We start from the raw sequence: 23,751 nt of genomic DNA, 5'->3' as shown, positions 1-23,751 counted from the left end.
TAATCCATTCAAAGTGGATTAATCCACTGATCAGGTTATAGACCTCCTAATCTAGTCATTTCTCCTCCCGCATTCCTGCATTGTCTCACACAGAAGCTTTTGGGGAAAACTTCATATTCAAACTATAACAAATACCATAGTTGGATTAAGTTTCTACTCTCCCAATCCTTCAGGATGGGTTCTAGATTTCAACATGATTTTTTTTTTGGGGGGGGGGGGTGGAGGAGACAAACCAGATTCAATTCAATAGCAATAGCCAATCCCAAATCTATAGCCAAATCCTAAGCATCAATCATTCAACATGGTTCTGAGAGGATTTTGAGAGTGCAGAAGCAGAATCCTTAAGTCAGCTGACATGCAAAAGACAAAGAAATGAAAAAGCTGGAACCCATCTCGGGGCCCTAGAATTTTCTAGAAAAACAATAAAATTATTATGTATAAAACACTTAGTTTAAAAACCAGAATACTGGGGTTGTGTGTGAGAAATAGGGTCCAGAACTGGGGATCACTCAGATCAATTATCTTAGACTAGGTAAGGGCAGTGACTGGTATTCTGAAGGACCTAGACTTGGAGTCCAGCTTTGGGGGACCAGGCATGTATGAACAGAAGTTCTAAGCACAGGCATGTAGATGGTGTTGACAACTCCAGTGCCTCGGGGCAGGAGGTGTATGCAGGTGTGAGGCAGATTGGTGTGAAAGGCAATGGGGACTAGGGTGCTCTGCAGTAAACGAGAATGTTCATGGCCTTGCTGGGGGGAGTGTAGCAACTGATGCTCTGAAAATAAAATATTAACTAGAGACCTGGACTAAGCATATGAAACAAAATACATCTGTGGGCTGTTAATCTGCTGTCCACAGATTGAATATCCCCCAAATATTACAGATTGACTGTACCTTATCTTTTTTTTTGGTACCAGGGATTGAGCCCAGGGGCACTCAACCACTGAGTCATATCCCCAGCCCCTATTTTGTATTTTATTTAGAGACAGGGTCTCACTGAGTTGCTTAGTGCCTGGCCTTTGCTGAGCCTGGCTTTGAACTCATGATCCTCCTGCCTCAGCCTCCTGAGTCACTGAGATTACAGGTGCCACGGCACCCGGCTCCCCTTATTTTAAATGCTTGGAACCAGAAGTGTTCTCAGACGTAGGAGTTTTGAGGACTTTGGAAAGTTTGCATGTACTTGAATGGTTGAGCAACCCTAATCTAAAATCTGGAATGCTCTGAAATCCTTGAATTTTCCCCACACACCCAGGAGATCACTCATGAAGGTCAACTGAGCGTCATATGATTTAACTCAGTTCAGACACTGTCTAGCTGGAGATAGTGTCAGATCTCACAGGCTGAGGCCTCAGTCCCCTAGAACTATTGCCAAGTAGAACATTGTCTCTGTGTCTGACTGACCAGCATTTATATCAAGAATACCCATGATTCCCATCCTTGGGTTTGATTAATTTTCTGGGGTAGCTCACTAAACTCAGAAAAATACTTAGACTGATTGGTTTCTTGATAAATGATGTAATAAAGGGTAGAAAGAAACAATCAGATGCCTAGAACCAAGTATTTGGGAAGGGGGCTGAGCTTCCATGCCCTCTTAGGGTGCACCACCCTCCAGACACCCCCACGTCTTCCACAGTCTCAAAGCTCTCTGAACTTTGTCCTGTAGGGTTTTTTTTGTAGTGGCCTCGTAAAGTAGGCTTGTTTGATCACATCTTTGGTCACTAACAATCAACTCAACCTTCTGCCCCCCTCTGCTCCAGTTCCATGACTGGTTCCCATGACAACCAGCCCCTCATCCTAAGGCATTCCCAGAGCCACACCAAGAGTCAGTTCATTAGAACAACATCTCCTACTTCCAAAGAAATTCTGAGAGATGTAGGAACTCCATGTCAAATGCCGGTTTCACTCGGGATATGACAGCATTCTTAGAACCTCTCTGCAGAAACCTGGGTCAAAGGCCAAATATTAGTTGTCTTCTTGATGACTGCCGTTCTGACTGGAGTGAGATGACATCTTAGGGTAGTTTTGATTTGCATTTCTCTAATTACTAGAGATGTTGAGCATTTTTTCATACATTTGTTGATTGATCGTACATCTTCTTCAGAAAAAATTTATTGATTGGGTTATTTATTTTTGTGTGTGTGTTAAGTTTTTTGAGTTTTTTTCTATATCCTGGAAATTAGTGCTCTATGTATGTAATAAGGATGTTCTCCCACTCTGTAGGCTCTCTCTTCACGTTGTTGTTTCCTTTGCTGAGAGGAAGCTTTTTAATTTGAATCCATCCTATTTATACAAGCAATCATAAGCGTTGGCAAGGATGTGGTGAAAAAGGTACACTCATACATTGCTGGTGGCACTGCAAATTGGTGCAACCACTATGTTAAGCAGTATGGAGATTCCTCGGAAAACTTGGAATGGGACCACCATTGGACCCAGCTATCCCACTCCTCAGTATATACTGAAAGGACTTAAAATCAGCATACGACAAGGACACAGCCACATTAACAGTCATAGCAATTCAATTCACAGTAAGCTAAATTGTGGAACCAACCTAGATGCCATTCAATAGATGAATGGATAAAGAAAATGTGGTATATATACACAAAGGAATTTTACTCAGCAATAAAAGAGAATAAAATCATGGCATTTGCAGGTAACTGGATGGAGTTGGAGAATATCATCCTGAGCAAAGTAAGCCAATCCCAAGAAACCAAAAGCCGAATGTCCTCTCTGATAAGTGGATGCTGATCCATAATGCAGGGTGGAGCATGGGGAGAAGCAAGGGACTTTGGATAGAGGGGAGGGGAGGGGGTATGGGGACAGGAAAGATGGTGGAAGAGATGATCATCACTACTCAAGGTACATGTATGATTGCACATATGGTGCGACTCTACATCGTGCACAACCAGAGAGATGAAAAGTTGTGCTCCACTTGTGTACAATGAATTGAGATGCAGTCTGCTGTCATGTATAACTAATCAGAAAAACAACATCAAAGATCAAGTATTAGAACAAAATATTCTCTTAGCACCCACACCTACAAGGGTTTTAGGAGTTCTCTCTTAGGAACTGGGGACAGAGATCAAATATATGTGTGTGTGTGTGTGTGTGTGTGTGTGTGTGTGTGTGTGTATTTCTTATATTTCATTATCACAACAGCTTAAAAGTCATCCATTCTGAAGGTCAGGGTCCTCCTACTGGTATCTGAGCTCTAAATCCTTTTAGCGCCTTATGCTGTTCCAGAATGCAATGGACAATGAGGGCCCACTGTATTCCTCCTCCATGAATGTTCCAAAGTGAACGCTGCTCAAGCCAGCCTTGTGTGGCCTTCTCGGCCATTTGACCTTGTCTGTATGATCGTCGGGGACCAGGAAGGTAACAAGTCATGCACAGCTCCTGCTGTTGGGGAGCTTCCAGTCCAGGAGAGGAGACTGAAAATACTCAAATGGGCAAATCTCATAAATGTGCTATGCCTGCAGGGGGTGACCAGCAGGATGTCAGGAACAAAAACTGACCAAGCAGAGGAGGAGGCTGATGATATCAGGTGGTCAGGAGAGGCCTCCCCAGGGAGGTGATGAGACCAGAAAGCCTTTAGGAATTGAGCCTCAGGGTAGACTAGGGAAGAAGCCTTCCTGGAGGGTGGAGACACACTTGCAAAGGACCTAGAGGCTGTCTCCATGCAGCCTGGGACTTACTGGCTACCAACTGGAAATGAGGACTCAGTGTTATTCATTCCAGAAAGACTTTCGAGCATCTGCGGCTCACCAGGTGCTGGAGATGCACCTATGACAACTTACCAGCTTGCTCTCAAGGCAGTTATCCTGTAGTCAGTAGCTGGGGTACTGATGGAAGGTAGGGAAGTGAGACAATCAAGTTGCAATGTCACCAGTACTGGGACAGGGGTCTGCGGGAGCTGTGGGGCCAAGCCAGACCACAGAGGAACTGGGGAGGAGGCACGAGGACCCATATGAGACAATGAGTGGCAGAGCTTTGGGCTAATGTATTCCAGAAGGTTGTGAGCTCTTCTGCAGGGATGGAGGGTGATAAGAATATGAGTTCTGGAATTTGCATATTGAATCCTGGCTGTGATGCTTAGTGAACTCACAGACTTGGGCACATCTCCTCCACCCATATTTTAGGTCTGCATCTCTCGACCTGGAAGTGAAGATGATAATAATACCCTCATCCACAGGATGAGCCTGCGGAGTCCAAAAGTTAGCACGTGTCGGTGCTTAGACAAATATCTCAGAGATGCATACATGCTCACTAAATGCAAGTTCTCATTATTTTGGACACAAATACAACCCGCTGACCATTTGATGCAATGAATGGTTTCTGGATAGTTAGATTTCATAGTTACATAAAATTTTCAAAAGTCGCCTATTCATTTTGTAACTCTCATTTGGCATATTAGGGATATTTGAAATCATCAACGACAGGATCTTATTTTGTGAAATAAAGGATAATTTAGAGCCTCCACTGTGGTTGGAAATAAACCTGAAAAAAAAAAAAACAACCTCTTTATAAGCTGACACAGTAGATGTGCCGCTGCTGAAGCCATAGCAAATCACAAGCTAGATGAATTAAGCCGTCTCCTGCACAAGAGGAGCTGTTCCTATAAATGACTGTCGGAGCTCATGCTCCCCTTCCCAGCTTGGTTTTTGGAAACTCCTAGATAAGAATCACCCTAGATTAGTGACTGTTGTATTCTGCTGCACAACTCACTTGAATCAAATGTATGAAAGATGAAAAAAATAAAATTAAAAAAAAAAAAAAAAAAAGAATCACCCTAGAACCGAAAGGAAGAAAGAACCCACAAAGATAGGCAGAAATTCCCGGCTGTTCCCCTGAGCAGGGAAAACACTTTGCCAGAGGGTTCACTGTGTGCGTTTGCTGCTGTCAATGTGTCCCGGTTGGGCCAGCTTCTGTTCTTGGCTGTTGGAATATACTCTGGCAGCTCAGAGGTGGAATTTCTCCAAATTCCCGCAGGGTGGGTTGTGCAATTACAGGTGAGCGCTCCTTTACACTCTGGCAGGGCACTTGGTCTCCTCATTCCTTAACTTCATCAGGCCCCACCTGGAAGATGGAGGGCCTGAGAGGAGGCCAAGGCCTGAGGTGCAGACGTAGGATGCTGGGGTGAGGGGAACAGAGACGGGTGTGGAATGGCGTCCAATGCCCAGGCAGACACCAGACACCAGACACCGAGACTCTCCTAGAGAACTGGAATCAGGTTTTTGTTGTTTGTTTAGTTGTTGTTTGTTTGTTTTGTTTGGTACCAGGGATTGAACTAAGGGGCACTCCACCACTTTGCCCTATCCCCAGCCCTATTTTGTACTTTATTTAGAGACAGGGTCTCACTGAGTTGCTTAGCATCTCACTTTTTGCTGAGGCTGGCTTTGAACTCGCGATCCTCCTGCCTCAGCCTCCCAAGCCTCTGGGATTACAGGCATGTGCCACTGTGCCTGGCTGGGATCAATTTTAATTTCCCAAGATTTAATTCATTGATGTATTCATTTTTCTAAGAATATTTTTAAAGGTATTTTCTGAATATCTTCCATGTGCCTCACACAGCTGAGGGCAGGAACAAGTGGAATCTTAGCTGGAAAGCAAGTCTATTTTATTAGGTGCATCTGTGAGGGGGTCCGAGTCCACTCCATTGAGGAGGCCGGGAGGATCTGTGGGAGATCAATAGCAGTATGAAGGCAAGAAGGGGTTCATTCAGGAAAGAAAAAAAGGAAGAGCATTTGAAGCAGAAGAAAGAGCCTGTGAAAAGTTTCTGGGGTAGCAGGAGGGTGCTTGGGTATATGAATAACTGAAAAGCAGCTCCATGAATAAGGGCTGACTGTGGTCCTGGCTTGGAGCTTCACAACCTGTAAGGAAGTTCATCAGGACATTAGACTTTCATATGAGGAAACAGATCTTAAGAGGTTAAATAATTTACCCACAGCCATGCAACTTGTGGGTCAAGGCATGGAAATTCAAACCCAGGTATGTGGGATTCCAAAGAAGAATTTCTAAATCGCCAATTTATGTTTTCCTAAAAATATCTCACCCTTTACAGAGAATCTTAACACCTGATGCATATTTCTGACCAGGCTGGAACATAAAACAATAATGTGAGTAGGCCCCTTCCCTACAGAATAAATGTAGAATATAAATAAATACAGCGTAGATGTGCATAGAGTGTGATTCAGCTTTGGAAAGGAAGGGGATTCTGACACATCCTCTAACCGGAGAAATGCAAGGTCATGATGCTGAATAAAATAAGTCAGTCACAAAGAGACAAATATTATAAGATTCCATTTACGTGAGGAGTCTAGAGAAGTCTGGTTCACAGGACAAGAGCTGGGAGAGGAGGAGGAAATAGGGAGTTGGTTAGTGCATAGTGTTGCAAGATGAAAAAAATTCTGGAAATCGAGTGCCCAGCCGTGTAAAAGTACTTAACACCACTGAGCTGTACATCTAAAAATGGCTAAGATAGCCAATTTTATGTCACATGTATTTGACAACAATTGAAATTCTTTTAAGAGGGAAAGAGAAGGAAAGAATCACTGTAATTTTATCTGAAGATCATCACTATTTTAAAAATCACCATATATAACCTTCCAGTCTTGTTCTATCTAAATGTTACATGGGCATGTTTTTTTTAATATATATATATATATATATTTTTTTTTCCCCCCCACAAAATTGGATCTCGTGATTCGTGTGGTTCAATAGTCCTTTTATTTTCCTGAATTCAGCATATCTGAAACTTCTTTCCAGGTGATAAAATGCACACTCACATCATTCTTAAAGACGACATAGTTGTCCCTAGCAATCAATATCCAAAGTGTGTACTGTGGATGACAATATAAGCATCATCATAATCAATGCCCTTAGGTTGATAGGCTCATCAGATTATTTTCTTGGGATCCCAAATTAGAATTGCTGTGTTGAAGCTTTTCAGGTTTTGAGAGCCTCCTAACTCCATTGTCCAATTGCCCTTCAAACAAGATTGGGCCACATTATAAATCTCTCTCACCAACCCTCATTCATCTCCCTGGATCCTCATTCTTTTTGTCTGGCCTCAGTCCTACCAATACCAGCAACGGGATTGTGGGCAAAGGGGCCTCAGTGGTCCCAGCTGTACGTAGGGACAATATGGTACCTATTTCATAGACTGAGGAAGGAGTAAATCATGGATCCGTTTCCAGAGCCGACAGCACATTTAGGGGTGCTCAATAGGCCTTCGCGGCCTGTCTTTTTCGTGAGCTAGAAGGTTCCTTGGAGCAGGAACACAACTCCTGGCTCTGCCTGGGTGTCTGTCGAACCAGGGAAAGCATGTCAGGCTGCCCCAGCAGGTGATGGGTGAAGGTTTTTTGGAGACCTTAGACCTGTGGGAAACAGAAACCAGGAGCACCCAGAGGACAGACATCTCTGTTTTCCTCTCATTTGTTTCCGGGAGAGTAAATCTTTTGGTGATGCCTTTAAATATTTAGTCTTCAGAACAAAAGGTTCCCAAACAAGCAAGCCAGACAGCATCTAGGAGTGGCCTCAGAAGCTTTGTTATTTCCAGTTTCCTTCCTGGGCCAAGCAGCTGGGGTTACTGCGACAGAGGGTTTGTTTCTGATGAATCTGAAATTGGGAACAGGCCCAGGGTGGGCATTCATGAGCAAGCCCCTTTCCTCCCAGACCAGCAGACAGCAGTGCAAGTCCACCTTGGAAAGCAGCTGGTGGGGTCCGTGAGCGGTCAGCCAGCTCTTCCAAGGGGCTCTCACCCCCTGCTCTAGGGATCACGCTGCAGGTGGGCTTGGGGTTGGGTGGCCTGGGCTCTTGGTGCAGACCCCAGCATCCACTCAGGGAAGCCATTCTTTCAGCCAACTCTATTTTTTTGAAAAGTATTTGATTTCATGGAGGATATTTTTATTCTCACAGAAACCATTACAGAGTTATTGGCACTGAGGTTCAGACTTGGCGATGAGAATGAGAATGAGGAAGGGAATCATCTCTGCTCATTTAGTGGGGTTATTTTTTCAATTTTTTTTTTTTTTTTTGCTTGGTATCAGAGATTGAACTCGGGGACACTCAACCACTGAGATGCCTTGTATTTTATTTAGAGACAGGGTCTCTCTGAGTTGCTTAGGACCTCATTAAGTCTCTGAGGCTGGCTTTGAATTCAAATCCTCCTCCTGAGATGCTGGGATTGCAGGTATGTGCCACTGCACCAGGCTTATGGGCTCCTTTGGTTCTATTGGAGACCCAGAGAGTTTCAGAAGTTAGTGTTTCAGGGACCTGAGAGATTAATACTTTTCAGAAGTGTCCACATATGACAAAGGGGGACACTGAAGTCCAAAGAGAAATTGCTAATAATTAGCCTGGACTTGAACTTGATTATTCTTCTTCCTTCTAATTTTGATTTTTTCTTTTTGTTTTTTTGGGGGGAGTACTGGGAATTGAACTCGGGGCCACTCAACCACTGAGCCCCATCCCCAGCCCTATTTTGCATTTTATTTAGAGACAGGGTCTCACTGAGTTGCTTAGGGCCTCATTAAGTTTCTGAGGCTGGCTTTGAATTTGTGATCCTCCTGTCTCAGCCTGCTGAGTCACTGGGATTACAGGCGTGCGCCACCAGGCCTGGCTTGTTTTTTGGCGGTAGTGGGAATTGAACCGAGGACCTTGAGCATGCGGGGCAAGTGTTCTACCCAGAGCTGCATTCAAGACCACTGGTTTCTCTCTGTATGAGGCATCGTGCTGAGTGCTCTTCTGCCTGGTCTCCATTAACCCTGCCAATGACCTACCAGATAGGTTTTATTCTTAGTGGCCTTTTATAGGTGAGAATGTGAGGCTCAGAGATGCTAGATGAAGCTCAGGCCAGGAATCCTGCCCCGGGGGGCATCAGCCATCTGTGGGCCAACCAGCCCAGCCACGTAGTAGAGCCCTCTTTGCACCCAGGAGTCTCACACATGCTTACTGAAGGAGTCATGGGAACCGAGAGAGCAGGGAGCAGCACCCAGGATTGACACCAGGGGCTCTGGTGTCAAATCAGATCCCTGTGGGCTACTCAGGAAAGCACCTTGGCACAAATTTTGTAACCTCTCTGATTTTTATTTACTTCATCTCCAAAATGGGAATCGTAAGAGTTCATAGGTTCACAGGAGAGTTTAAAGAAGGTGATCTCTACAAAATTACACACATGTGGTTCCTGGAACTTAAGAAGGTTCCTGCAAATGTTGATTTATTATAAAAGCATTGGCATCACCATCTACCACATCATCATGATCTACCTGGGAAGGGACCTGGGTAGCATATATTAAAAAAATAAATAACACCCATGATCTGGGATAAAATTAAATAACACCATGATCTGCAGACTTGCAGCTGGGGCCCCTTCCCAGGTAGGTAGGATAACATCTCTGCAGTGCCAGTGTCCTGTCTTGGGGGCAGATGCTGGCAGAAACAGAACAGGCTCAAGTTGTGAAGATCCTAGGGCCAATGTTATACCAGCAGAATGAACCCAAACAATGGACAAGCGGAGCAAGGGCTGGGGTGTTTCCAGTATTTCCCCAGAGAGCTTGTTCATCGTCTGCTCCCACCACCCAAAGGCAAACTCCACAAGGAAAAGAAAATCATCTTCTATATTTCTTTATCCTTTTCAGCTAACACAGATTGAGTCATGTGGCTTCATAATACTCTTTTCTGATTGAGTAACTGAATGAGTGAATGAATGGATGAATGAGCAAATTCCTCTCTGGCTTAGATCAAAGTCATTTTCCTGGGTAAGGAGATTAGAAATGACAAACTGCCCAAGAATAGTCGAAGGATCTACAAACTGAAATACTCAAATGATTATAATACTTAATAAATGGCAGCCTTTGCAAGTTGTTGCAAGCTATGCCTATGTTCTGATGGTTTACTAAGTGCTGAGTTATATTGCATTAATAATACCCAACATCTGGGGCTGGGGTTGTGGCTCAGTGGTAGAGTGCTTGGCTAGTGTGGATGAGGAACTGAGTTCGATCCTCAGCACCACATAAAAATAAAGGCATTGTGCCCACTTACAACTAAAAACATATATTAAAAAAATAACACCCAAGATCTGTCAGGTAGATATCATTATGAATCCCATTTTTGAGAGGGGGGAAAATGAGGTTCAGAGAAGTTAAATAGTGGCTCAAGATCACACAGCCAAGAAGCCATGGATCCTGGATTGGTTCCTGGGTCTGACTGCAGAGTCTGTACTTTAAATCACTACCCTCTCTGTCCTTCTCCTCCATTCCCAATGGAGGGTCTGATCAAATCTTAAACACAGCCTCACTCTTCAAGGTACAAGAATACATTTTAGATTACATCATTCCTTGGTCAAATTGACACACAGGTCGTCTTCTACCATTTATAGCAGTTAGCTCCTGGCGGCCCCTGCACACTGCCCCTGATAGCCAGGGTGTGCCATTGCACCGTCTTTACTGGGGGTGTCTGGAAATTTATCCATTCCTCCTCTCTTGTCCTCCAAGTTCCTTTGTGCCCTAGTTCTCCAGGGCAACTAGTTTGAGCCAAGACATTAGAAGTAGGTTTTCAGACAGTCTTGTCAGTGGCTGGTGCTCATTGTGAGAAGGAAGAGGAAAACGGAGGTCCAGGGCTCCCAGGTTCCCAACACCCTGTAAGCACATGAGCTCAGCTTTGGACTGATCTCAGTCTACCTGTTTGACTTTTGCACTAGATTTGAAGAAAGGGCTTTATGGAGCAAATAAACAAGTAAATAAGTTCAAAGGTTACTTAATTTAATCCTCATATTAATCACTTAAAAATACTTTTCGTGTCTACTCTGTGCCTGCCAATCTTCCTGCTAGGAGGGCTTTATAGGCAGGAAGTAACTCTGCTCTCATGGTGGTTATATTTCAGCACAGAGAGAGGGATTAAACTCAGATTGTGTGTGTGTATGTTTGTGCATATGTGTGTGTGTATATGTGTGTGTGTGTGTGTAACAATAATAGTATTAAACAAAAAGTTAAACTCCTCTTGGAATAGCTGAATGGTGGCCTCCAAACAGATGTAGTGCCCCTTATCCACAGTTTCAGTTACCAGTGTTCATCTGTGATCTGAAATTATTAAATGGAAAATTGTAGAAGAAATCCATAAGTTTAAATGAACAGCTATTACACTGTATTGTTACAACTGTTCCATTTTATTATTGGTGTTAACTTCTTACTATGCCTGATTTTTAAATCACACTTCATCATAGGTTTATATGTATAGGAAAGAACATGGTACACATGCGGTTTGGTGCTAGCTGTAATTTCAGTCATCTGTTAAGGTCTTGGAACATATCCCCCCAAACTACTAAATCCTGGAAACTGTAAATATTACCTTACATGGTAAGAAGATATCATTTAGAATCTCCAAACAAAGAGTTTATCCTAGATTTCCAGGTGAGCCCCAAATGCAGTCATATGCATCTTTTGGGTAGTGGGACAGAGGGAGTTTTGAGACAGAGGGGAGGCAGCAATGTGGACATAGAGACAGGTGAGAGTGGGACAGCCTCAGACCAAGGCATACCTGGGAGCCACCAAAAGCTGGAAAAGGCAAAGAATGATTCTCCTTGGCACCCTCAGAGGCAATGTGGCCTTGCTGACACTGTGGTCTGATTTCTGTCCTCTAGAACTATGAGAGAATAAATTCCTATTGCTTTTAGCCACCCATTCACTGGCCACTTGTTACAGCAGCTCTAGGAAACTAATACACACTGCACTTCCCCATTGCTGTGAAAGTGAGAGAAGATTTGGCTTGACCAATGGGGAAGGAGCAAGTTAAGAAGAAAAACCAAGAGGACTTCCCTTAGTCATAGAGGTTGAATATCACTAATCTGAAATGCTTAGGATCAAAAGTGTTTTGGATTTCAGATTTGGGAATATATGTGTGTGTGTGTGTGTGTGTATGTGTGTATGTATGTGTATGTGTGTGTGTGTGTGTGTATGTATGTATATGTATATATGTATGTATGTATATATGTATATATTTCAGATTGGGAATACACACACACACATATATGATACTTTGGACATGGGACCCAAGTCTAGACGTGAAATTCGTAACTCATTAATGTTTTCTAAACATCTTGCACACATAACCTAGAGGTCACTTTCCACAATATTTTAAATTATTTTGTCCATGGAATAAAGTTTCATAGTGTGGAATTTTCCACTCAAGGTGTCATATTGGGCTCAAAAGCTTTTGTATTTCAGATTTTCAGGTTAGGGATGTTCAACCTGTATTAAGTTGAGATACCTTTGGACTTTCAAAGCTGGACTTGAAGGATGAACCTGGATTTAGAGAGACTTGAGAGCCCTTGACAGGTAGGCACTAAAAGTGTGGGATTTGGTGAGATCAGTGGGAAGGAGGTATAAAGAGGTTGAAGAAGCCCAGAACGGGACTCTGAGGGATCAGGACAAGGGGCAGCCGGCAAGGGAACCCGAGGCAGAGTGAGGGACACAAGGAGAATGTGCCCTCTCAGAATCCAAGAGGATAAAGGGATCAACCTGTGAAAATAAGTGGTTCTTGCTGGTAGTTTTACGGGACAGTTGGAGTCTCAGTTCCAGGACCGTAGGTTTTCTATCCGCTGCCCTCTCACCTAATTGATCATGGCTCCCTAGGGTTTCTGTGATTGAAAGGAACCCATGGCCTGGCCTGAGCTTGGCACAGCAGCCTGTGTGGTCAGTTGGTGAGGGCCAACTCAAAAGTTGGCCAGGAATTCTGTGCATTTTAGGACCCTGCCTAATCCAAGGGAAAGGCTTTAAGTTATGGTACCTTGGCGGGGGGGGGGGGGAAGGGGTGTAGGCCCCAAGGAGCCAACTTGTGCCTAGGGCGGCCCCACCAATCACATTCCACAAGCCATATCCATCCAGATGGAAATTCTCTACTGAAGTGCATGCAGAGCCATGTATAGGACTATCCCTGGGAAAATACAAATGGGGAGGCAGACAGGAAGGAGGGCACCAGCTCAACCATCAGAGGAACTTCAAGGGCTTTGGAATCTGACGTCTATATTCAACTCTCAATTCTGCATGTAGCTAAGGTCACCAAGGAGTCTCATTTCTTTACCTGCTGAGAGATGCTAACGGAATTTTAGGCCACACCAACAGGTACATCTAAGACTCCTGAGAGCCCCAAGTTCTGTTTCTTGAGGAGCTAGCATGACACCTGACATTTAGGCTTTCTTTGACACATAAATCTCTACCTCCAAGGCCACAGCATACTCTTTGCATTCATGATAGCCCATGAATGATGATCCTATAGACTTGCATTCCAATGTTGCTGATTTTTGTGTTGATGCGGTAGATTATATAATCAGATTTTGTTAGATAATAGGCAATCCGTTATTAAAGGACCACCAAAGAAAAGGATGTGATTACGGTTTCCTGTGTTCCCATATTTTAAGAAGAGTACCGTGTTGGCACTGTGCAGCTGCTGGATCTGTGTTGGATAGATCAGGGAATGAACCACAAGCTCGAGACAGCCCCTAACCTGCTTCCAAGGTTTTAGTCTTGAGGAGTCCAAAGCATCATCTGCTGGGAAGGGAGAACACCTGAGTGGGCCGTTCAAGCACATGGAGACCCCAGAGGAGTTAGGTTTTCAGTTTTCAGTGGAAGGGCTCATGAATAGCAGCCCGCATGGGGGGGTGCCTATATTTCAGCACTCTGCCTCTTGCAGGCAAAAGATCTAGACCACCTGGGGATTTGATAGCCCACCAGAGCCAAGCAGGGTGATAATAACTCAAGACAGAAGGCTGACAGGTTTCTTTGCTGCAGTCTCACATGGAATCACACACCCAGGCCTGAGAGAGTGGCCAGCTTCTGTCCCTGGGGCCCACTGTCCCATATGATTCCTCCTTCCCTGGGCTGCTGAAAGAGCCCATGTGCACATAGTTTGGCTAAGAAGGATTCTGTTGCTTTCCAAGTGGATGCTTTGATGTTCCTGTTGCACAAACTGCTAAAAAAAAAATAAATAAAAAAAAAAAATCAGCATTTCCTACTCGGCATCAAGCCCAAATTGACTGCTGTCTCTCTCTAATAAAGCAGCATGTTTTGCTCTTCTCTTCTAAGTGGAAGACAGAAAGTCTCAACAGACAGAAAGAACGTGTTTATCGATCCAGCTGCATCCCAGAAACTGGACGGCACCACAGGGATTGAGCACAGAGAGAGAGAGAGAAAGAGAGAGAGAGAGTTGATTTTAAATACTTTGCAAATGCTCCTTAGCAGTATTAATGAGCAGAAGACCGCGAGGTGCATTAAGACCTCATGTGATGGACTAAGCGAAGGCAGAGCACGCTGCTTTGTAATGACCTGAAAACTCACTGGAACTCCTCATTTCCTGAGCTGCCCGTCCTTTCGTGCTGATCTGGAAATACGCTGCTTCCCCAAATGCAGAGATTATAAAGCTCTTATGAATGCAGGAACAAGCCTCGCGTGCTTGCAGGGGAAAACAGAAATTCTTCAACTTGGTCTCCAAAGAAGCACAGAGAGAGCAGAAAATTGGGGCCGCACAGCTAGACAGGAGCCAAGCCACTCACTCCTGGCCCTTGGCAGGAGTCTGAATCCTTGTTCCATCAGCTCCTTCTCTCTTTACCTTGTGCTCCTTGCAGCGAAGCAGGCCAGCGATTGACTGGGCCTGGTCTTCAGTGGCCTATGTGGCCTCTTGATCATTTCTCATCCAAGAATGAGCTTTCAGAGGCTCATGAATGGGCTGCTAAAACCCCACAGAGCTGGAGCCCAACCTCTGGCAGACTGACTGCCAACCCGCCCGGCAACCTGGAGAAAGCAGAGGGCACCTGCTGCTTCCCTGGATCCCGGCCTTGGGGTCCCGCTGGCTCCCTTCTCTGGTTATAGCTGCTGGGTTGTTTTTTTTGGCTGTGCTTGGTACCATCAAGGTGTCATACTTGCAGACAACCCCCCAAGGGTGACCCTTCTTCCAGCTGAAGAATAATTGCGGCGAGAGCTGATCCTTGCTCCCATCTGGAACATGAACGACTTGGAATGACCCTGAACTTCAAAGCCCCTATCAAAGGGATTTTTTTCCCACTTCTGAAGCTTTCCCTGGTACCTGACAGTCATCCTAGCCCAAGGAAATGAGAGGCAGGAGGGTCTTGATTCTGGCAGATCTGGGTTCTAAGCCCAGGGCTGCTGCTGGTCACCAGCGCCAGGTCCTCATGCATCCAACGTAGACGGGACGTTGATGATTTACAGAACTGAAGGGAAGATTGATTGGCATAGTCAAAGATGGTCTGTGAGTAGGGAATCTGACATGGACCCAGGTTGAAATCTCTTCCTTCCATCTCCCCTAGTGAGGTTTTTCTGTTCTTATTTTTTGGTACCAGGAATTGAATTTGGGGGTGCTTAATCACTGAGTCATATCCCCAGCCTTTTTTAAAAATATACATATATATATATATTTTAATTTTTATTTAGAGACAGGGTCTTGTTGAGTTGCTTAGGGCCTCACTAAGTTCCCGAGGCTGGCTTGGAACTTGCAATCCTCCTGCCTCAGCCTCCGGAGCCACTGGGATCACAGATGAGCACCACCTCGCCCCTCCCCTACACCTCCCCCCAGCTTTTTTTTTTTTTTTTAAATACCGCACACCACTGAGCATCCTTTAAATGTTGGAAGATCTGAAAGGCAGATTATTTGCATGAATTAAGGAATGTGTGATTTACTCTAAGCTCTCAGGCTGAATGTGAATGCACGGGACTGAAAGAAGATCTGGCTGTGAGTTATGACCCTGATATTTACTTGAAGGACTTGGAAGAGGATATGGTTGCACAAATATTTCGTCAGTATTCACCATTACTTTTTTTCTTACATTTTTATCCTGATTTTATTTATTGTGGCAAAATATGTACAAGTAAAATTTGCCATTTTCACCATTACCGATTGTACAAGTCAATGACATTACTAACTTGCACAATGTCATACAGCCGTCTCTGCCATCTAGTTCCAAAACACTCATGGCTCCAAACAGAATCTCAGTGTCCATCAAACAATAAGTCTCTCTTCAACACCTGGTCACCTCTCTTCTGTTTTCTGTCTTCGTGAATTGACCCACTGTAGATATTTCACGTAAGTGGAAGGGAGTGACATTTGCTCTTTCACATCAGGGTTATTCCACTCAGCGTATCTTCAAGGTCCTCCATGTTATTGTTTCAGGATGTCATTCTTTTCTCTGACTGCATAATATTCCATGGTATGTTATATATTCATCTGTTAATTCTGGGTTGTTTCTACCCTTTGGCCATAGTGAGTAACTCAGCAATGCACGCTGGCATATGAGTATCAGTGTTGGAGTCCTAGCCTCCTGCTATTTCAGGAATATACTGAAGAATGGAATTTCTGGGCCATGTGATAATTCTGTTGAGCCATCTGAGGAACCGCCAAACTGTCTTCCATGGTGGTGGTACCAGTTTACATTCTCACTAGCAGTACAGGGAGGTTCCGGATTCTCCACATCCTAGCCAACACTTCTTAAAGTTAATTTTTTTTCTTTTTTCTTTTTATTCTTTAGGGATTGAATATAGGCAAATGTGACCACTGAGCCATATCCTCAGTCCCTTTTTATATTTTATTTAGAGACAGGGTCTCCCTGAGTTGCTTAGTACCTCGCTAAGTTGCTAAGGTTGGCTTTGAACTCATGATCCTCCTACCTCAGCCTCCCAAGCCTCTGGTATTATAGGCATGGGCCAGGTGCTGGGCTCTTACTGTCTTTTGTTGTCTTAGCCTTCTTAGTGGGTCGGAAGTGGTATCTCTTTGTGGTTTTGACTTGCATTTTCCTAATGACTAATGATGTTTAGCTTCTTTTATGTGTTTATTCTCCATTTGTGCATCCTCTTTAGGAAAATGTCTACTCACGTCTTTTGGATCCTTTTTTTAATTGAGTTGCCTTTTTGTTGTTGAATTGGAGGAATTGTTTATAGATGTTGGATATTAAACCCTTATCAGACATATAGCTTTTCCATTTTATAGGCTACATTTTCACTTTATTTGGCTTTCTTGTTTTATTAAATGTTAGAAACATGGCTTTCTGAATAGATCCTAAAATTATGAAAGAGATTCTGTGGTTCAGACATCCAAATCAGCCTCGTAACTGTAATGACACCTTCCAGTTATTACATCTGATTTTAGAATTCAAAGGCAGGAAATTGCTTAGCAGAAGACTTGGTGGAATCCTACTTCCGTGCTCAGCCCCAGCTTCCAGGGGACAAGAGGCATTTGAATTATTTTGTTATTTTAAGTATCAACCTAAATGTCCCTTCTCCCATAAAGAACAGATGTGTGAAAAGAGTGACCTACAAGCTCTGCCCTATTCCCTTTATTCAGCAATGGAGGGACACGGTGAAAGGACCTAATGGGTCAGTAAGGGGTCATTTTAGCCACATCTGAAATCCAGATAACCAGACAGCAGGGGACAGAGGGATATCCTGACTCCCTTAAAAAAATAGCCTGTATTTGGACGGAGCTTGATGTTTATTCGAATACGTGTTTCAGAACCCCAAGGGAGCATCTCCTGTGATTTTTCCCAAAGCAGCCATGAAGCAGGGATTCCCCCGTCTTTACCCTGGTAAGAGATAAAGGGCTCGGCCTTCTCTGAGGGAGAACAAGGGGACTCAAAAGGCTGAGAGGGAAGGGGACAGGCCACAGAGCTCTTCTGTCCCTTCTCACTACCCTTTTTTTTTTTTTAATTTGTTGTTAGATGTACATGACAGTCGAGTGTGTTTTGACATGTTCCTTCAAACATGGAGGATTTCTTATTCTGATTGGAATCCCCTTCTTGTGCTTGGACGTGGTGTGGAGTTTCCCTGGTCGTGAATTCATACGTGAGCAGAGGAAAGTTCTGTCCGGTTCAATCACTCTCTCTCCTGTCCCCACCCCGTTCCCTGCCCTCCCCTCCCCTTTGTCTAACCCAAGAAGGACTTTACGACATTTGCCAGGAAATGGATGGAACTGGAGAATATTATGCTAAATGAAATAAGTCAATCCCCCAAAACCAAGGGTCGAAGGTTCCCTCCGACATATGGAGACGGATACACAATAAGGAGGCAGGCAGGAGAGAATATAGAAGTTCTTCCCTACTGTTAACCCTTTAGTGTCTAGGGAGAAAATGACCAGAACTGGAAAGAAGAAGGAAAAAAACAAAACACAAGGAACAAAACCTCCTTCAACTCTGTCAGATTTTAACGAGGACGTCAGCTGAAACATGAAGCTGAGTCTTCAGGACCCTGAGGACAACCCTTGGAAGCAGGTGGGACGCTGAGAAAGGGGATGGGAGCTCCTCTAATACACAGTGGAGGAAAAAGCTGTGGCTGAGCACCTCTGGAGCCCCCACACCGGGGCTCCGTGGTGTGCAGAGGAGGAGGCAGACCCTTCTCATCCTGGAGCTTCCCGCCACCAGGCCGAGGGCAGCTGGATGCTCCAAGGTCCAGGAGGCCGAATCAAGAATCTGCCTGCTAAGTGCTGAGAAGGAGGTTCGACTTTGCATGTCACGGTGTCTGTACCCAGAGGAAGCTTCATACAAGAAAGGGCCAGAGGCTCCTTGTAGGTCATTTCCTTTTCTACAGAAACAGAAGAAGAGTCGGGCACAGTGGCTCACATCTGTAATCCCAGCAGCTCAGGAGGCTGAGGCAGGAGGATCATGAGGTCAAAGCCAGCCTCAGCAACTGAGGGAGGCCCTCAGCAACTCAGTGAGACCCTGTCTCTAAATAAAATGCAAAGCAGGGCTGGGAATGTGACTCGGTGGTCGAGGGCCCCTGGGTTCAATTCCCGGTATCCCCCCCACCCCCAATAAAAGAAGAAGAAATTTAAGTGCGGGCCTGGGAGCCCATGTGGTGGTCTCCAGGTGTCCTCCTCCCCCCAAAAGAAGATCTATTTAGAGAGACAGAAGGTTGAGGTGGTAACAGAGAAAAGAGCCTTGGCTCCTGGCCATCTGGCCAATGGGATGCCGTGTCTCTGCCCGAACGTGGTGCCAGGGGTGCCTCGTGATGGGCTCTGAGTGCCAGGTGACAGCAGAGGCAGCATGCTGTATTTTCTGTTTGTTTGTTTTTCGCTCCTCTACCTTGCCAGATGCCCGTGAAGGGAGCTCTCCCTTAGCCCATAAACAACCAAGACTAATAGAATATCTCTGGCAAAGGTGGTTGGCAGAAATCGCTGCCATCTCAATCACCCGGCTCTCCGGAGGAACCCATTTCCCTTGTTATATGGTGATGTTTTGACAGCCCACGGGCGGGGGGCGGGCAGAATGTGGGCGAAATGGAAAAACATAATTGGGGAAAAAATATTCCAAAGTTGGGCTGTATTGTTTTCATGGTCTCTGGAGGGATCCTTGTCTTGTGTGGGTTTTCAGTTGGAAGACATTGAAGATGCTGCCTTTCCCACCAGAACCGTGATAATAAGAACCGCTCTGGTACAAACATGCAGAGACCCAGGGAGAGACCTTGTCGCTGGACTCACGCCCAGCTGGTCTTGCTTGGGCACTGGAAGACACTCAGAGCACAAGACACCTGGGCATTCGTTCCCTAGGTACTGAATCAAGAGTGTGTCCTTCCGGCCTGGTGACAGGCTCCCTTAGCAAAGCCAGTATGTCCCCGATCCTGTAAGAGCACCAGGTCTTTCATTGTGCAGCAAAGGACTGGCGAGTGGCCCCAGCTCCAGAGGTAGGACCCTTTGGTTTGGTTGACTTCACCCTTCCCTCACAGCTTGACTTTGTACCAGTGACTTGACTTCTCTGGATGGTGATTTCCTTTTATCCTAGCAGTGTAGGTCATAATGACGGCTCAGAGCCAAATGGGGTTTGAATCCCCCCTTTCCTGGCTCTTTGAGTCCCCCATTCCTGGCAACATGGGCCACCTCCTTTGAATAACATGTCTTTTCTCTGAATAGAGAGGATCATCATACACACACCCCATAGGCTAAGTGAAAGCCTTTGTCAAACTAATGCATGGGACATGCTGGGAATGGCCTGCAGCAGAGACAGAAGGACCTTTCCTCAGGCTCTTCCTTCTACCTGTAGCGCACACACCCAACACTCAACTCCACCTTTGCATTAGCTCCCCACTCCCTCTCACTCCCAGGGAGATTTTCCCCAAGACCCCTGGATAAGAGCCTTTTAAATACTGTGCATTTCCGTTTACAAAACTTGCGACCACTTTAGCATTTTATCAATGCATCAACACTTATTAAAGGTTCGGATGTCAACTCGTTTCTTTGCCGTCTAGTCTCAGTGTTTGGCACATCTCTGGCATTTATTGACTGAGACAGTGAGTGAGTAAGTGAATGGAAAAATGCACAATTCCCTGGAGCCCGCGGCCACTTGACAGGAAGGTGGCCTTCCACCTTCCTGCTGAGAATGAGAAGTACGCTGTCACGGGACTCAGCTTGAATCCACTCCGATTTGGGGCAACAGGCAGGAACGATGGTGGTGATTCAGCGTCAGGAATGGGGCACCCGTGATGTCCCAAGACAGAGTGGGATATGCAGGTGTTGGTGAACTTGCAGGTGACAAGAGGTGGCCCAGGATCTGAGGGTCCAGTGGGGAGGAGTTGATGAGAATATGGACTTTTCCATCAAACTGCCTGAGAGGGGACCAGTTCCATACTTGCTAGCTGGGTGATCTTGGGTGAATTAGGTGCTGGGCTACTTTTCATTTTTAAGACCTTGCATAAGGGTTATTTTGACATTAAAAGAATATCATAAATACAAAGTGCCTTGCACATATTAAGTCCTCCATAAATGTTCATAAGTATAGTTTAAATTCAGATTTTATTTGTTATTTATTTAAACATACCTGGGATTGAACCCAGGGGTGCCTAACTACTGAGCCACATCTGCAGCCCTTTTTTTTAATGTCTTTTTTTTTTTTTTTTTTTTTTAATTTAGAGACAGGTCTCACTGAGTTGCTTAGGGCCTTGCTGAGTTGCTGAGGCTGGCTTTGAACTTAAAATCTTTCTTCCTCAACCTCCTGAGCCACTGGGATTACAGGGGTATGTCTCAGCACCCAGCTCAGATTTTATTTTTTAAGACACTAACAAATACTCGGGACCCACCTTTTCTGAATTAGACTTTGAAGTCTAAGTAGAAATGTATTGAGCAAAGTCATATAAACTTATACGTTCTCATGATATCTGAACTGATTTTAAGTCAGGCATTTATGATCACTTAAGATAGGTTTATGTGAGTCACTTGGAAAAAGAAAATGGTGTCTAGTACATTCAGAGGGCCAGGTTTAGGGTTCATACGATGAACTTCACCTGGAGCATGCACATAAGGATTCAGCATGGCTCAATGGTAGAGCGCTTGCCTCACATTTGTGAGGTACTGGGTTTGATCCTCAGCACCACATAAAAATAAATAAAGGAATTATGTCCATCTACAACTAAAAAATAAAAAATTCATCATGGCATGGGCCTGGGTTGTGGCTCGGTGGTAGAGTGCTCGCCTAACACTCAGTGCTCGCGGCATTGGGTTCAATCTTCAGCACCACGTAAAAATAAACAAAAATGCATTCTGACCACCTCCAACTAAAAAAAAATATTTAAAAAAAAGTCATCATGGCATATGCCCGGTGTCTCCAGTGACTGTTGAAATGCACACATATGTCTTCATACAGTGCACTTCTCTCCAGGTTGTGAAACACAGTTAAATGAATCATGATCTGCCTACATGTTGGACAAAAGACAGAATGTTTTAAACTATGGCACAGCATGAAAAGATATTGCTTTCTTTCTGCCAAAAGTATGAGTTTTTGGTTTGTTAGCAGTGGAATTATTCTCCAGCCTCATTCACCCAATTTTCTAATGATCTCTATGCAGCCCCACAAGGAGGAGCCCTGCTGGCCCCCACCCTCCCAGGGGCCTTGCCAGGGCTGCTGAGTTGGTTCACAAGTTGAATCTGCAGGGGAGCTAGTGGTGTTCTTCCATCCAATTGCACCCCAAAATCACTGGTGCCAAAACCGTGTTGGCGCAGAGCCGAGGAAGATAGTGTTCCTTAGGGTTGTGTGCACTCTGTATTGGCCTGCCATTGGTGGGGCATGATGAGCAAAGATTTTGATTAATTGATCCACAGGCCACGTTTATGTATGGATTAAATGCTATGGCTTGAGAAGGCCTTTTTTATTCTAATTAGTTTTACATGACAATAGAATGCATTTTGACCCATCCTACATACATGGAGTGTAACTTCTCATTCTTCTGGTTGTACATGATGTAGAATCAAACCAGTTGTGTAATATATGCATGCAGGGTAATAATGTCCCATTCATTATGCATCTTTCCTACCCCTATACATCGTCCTCTTCCTTCACTCCCCTCTGCTTAATCCAAAGTATCTCTATTCTTCCCTAGCCTCCCCCACCTTATTAGGAATTACCATCTGCATATCAGAGAGAATTCAGCCTTTGGTTTTCTGGGATTGGCTTATTTCACTTAGCATGATATTCTCCCGCTCCATTTCCCTGCAAATGCCGTAATTTCATTCTTCTTTCTGGCTGAGTAGTATTGCATTGTGATACACCACAGTTTCTTTATCCATTCATCTGTTGAAGGGCACCTAGGTTGGTTTGGCTATTATGAATTGAGCTGCTATAAACATTGATGTGACTGTGTCACTGTAGTATGCCAATTTTAAGTCCTTTGGGTATAAACCGAGGAGTGGGATAGCTGGATCAAATGGTGGCTCCATTCCAAGTTTTTGAGGAATCTTTGGAAGGCCTTTTTGATAGAGAGATTACTCAGTTTTTCTAAACTCATTTTCCCCCAAAATATGTACTGAGTGTCATCTATGTCCCAGGAACTGTTCTAGGCTCTGTTTAACTGTTCTAGTCTCTGCTCACAAGGTGCTTATAGTCCATGGGGGAATGGAGATTTAAAAAAATAATAACTGAAATAAATAAACTTGGAATGCTTTCAGGAGTAGTGCATGCTAAACATTCAAAAAAAAAATGGATGCCAGAGTGGTGAATTGCTAAGACTAGATGTAACCTCATGGGGCATTGAGCCCACAGGGCAGAAAGAAATTGATAAAAGGAGGATCTGGGGGGATAGGTTGCCAAGCAGCAGAAGAGCAAATTGAAAGGTCATGAATACAGAAATGCAGTTGGCCCTGAGAGAGTGATCGGAAGACCACCAAATGTGGGGAGAGGGGGAGACATTATGGGCTTGGAATAGGGGTGTAACGGCCTGCTTGAATTTTCTTTCAGAAATCAATACATACAAAATTTCAAACAAATCACAAATATGTGGAAAGAAAATGACTTCATTTCTTCCCCCAGTCTCACTCTTTTCCCCAGAGTTAACTGTAGTGGAAAACTTAGTATTTTTTAATTCTGAAACTTTCCTACACATTTGTGGATACAAAATAACTTCCTATAAATTAACAGGCGTTAAAAGACAGAATAATGAACGTATGTCAGGGGTTTGCCAGTTTTACTTGACAATTCATCGTGAACCTCTTTCCTTGTCAGAATGTATTTATTTAACTCGTTGGCAACGTCCTGACGTCGGTGACTCGGACCTGTTTCTCTAGCACTGATCTAAGAAATGACAAGAATTTTCCATTTTTCCTCCTACTTGGAAATAATCATGTGGTCAACTAGAAAGACGGTGTGCCTCTGCTTTCAAAGCTGCTGGGCTTTAGCAACCTATTTGACTTTTTTTTTTTCCTCCTTTGAAAGACCCCCCCCCCCCCCACACACACACACACACACACACCGGAGGCACAGGGAGCCCTTTAATTCCAATG

The sequence above is a fragment of the Callospermophilus lateralis genome, chromosome 1 (genome assembly GCF_048772815.1).
Source record: "Callospermophilus lateralis isolate mCalLat2 chromosome 1, mCalLat2.hap1, whole genome shotgun sequence".
NCBI classification, from domain to species: domain Eukaryota; kingdom Metazoa; phylum Chordata; class Mammalia; order Rodentia; family Sciuridae; genus Callospermophilus; species Callospermophilus lateralis.
This window is presented reverse-complemented; position numbering follows the sequence as displayed.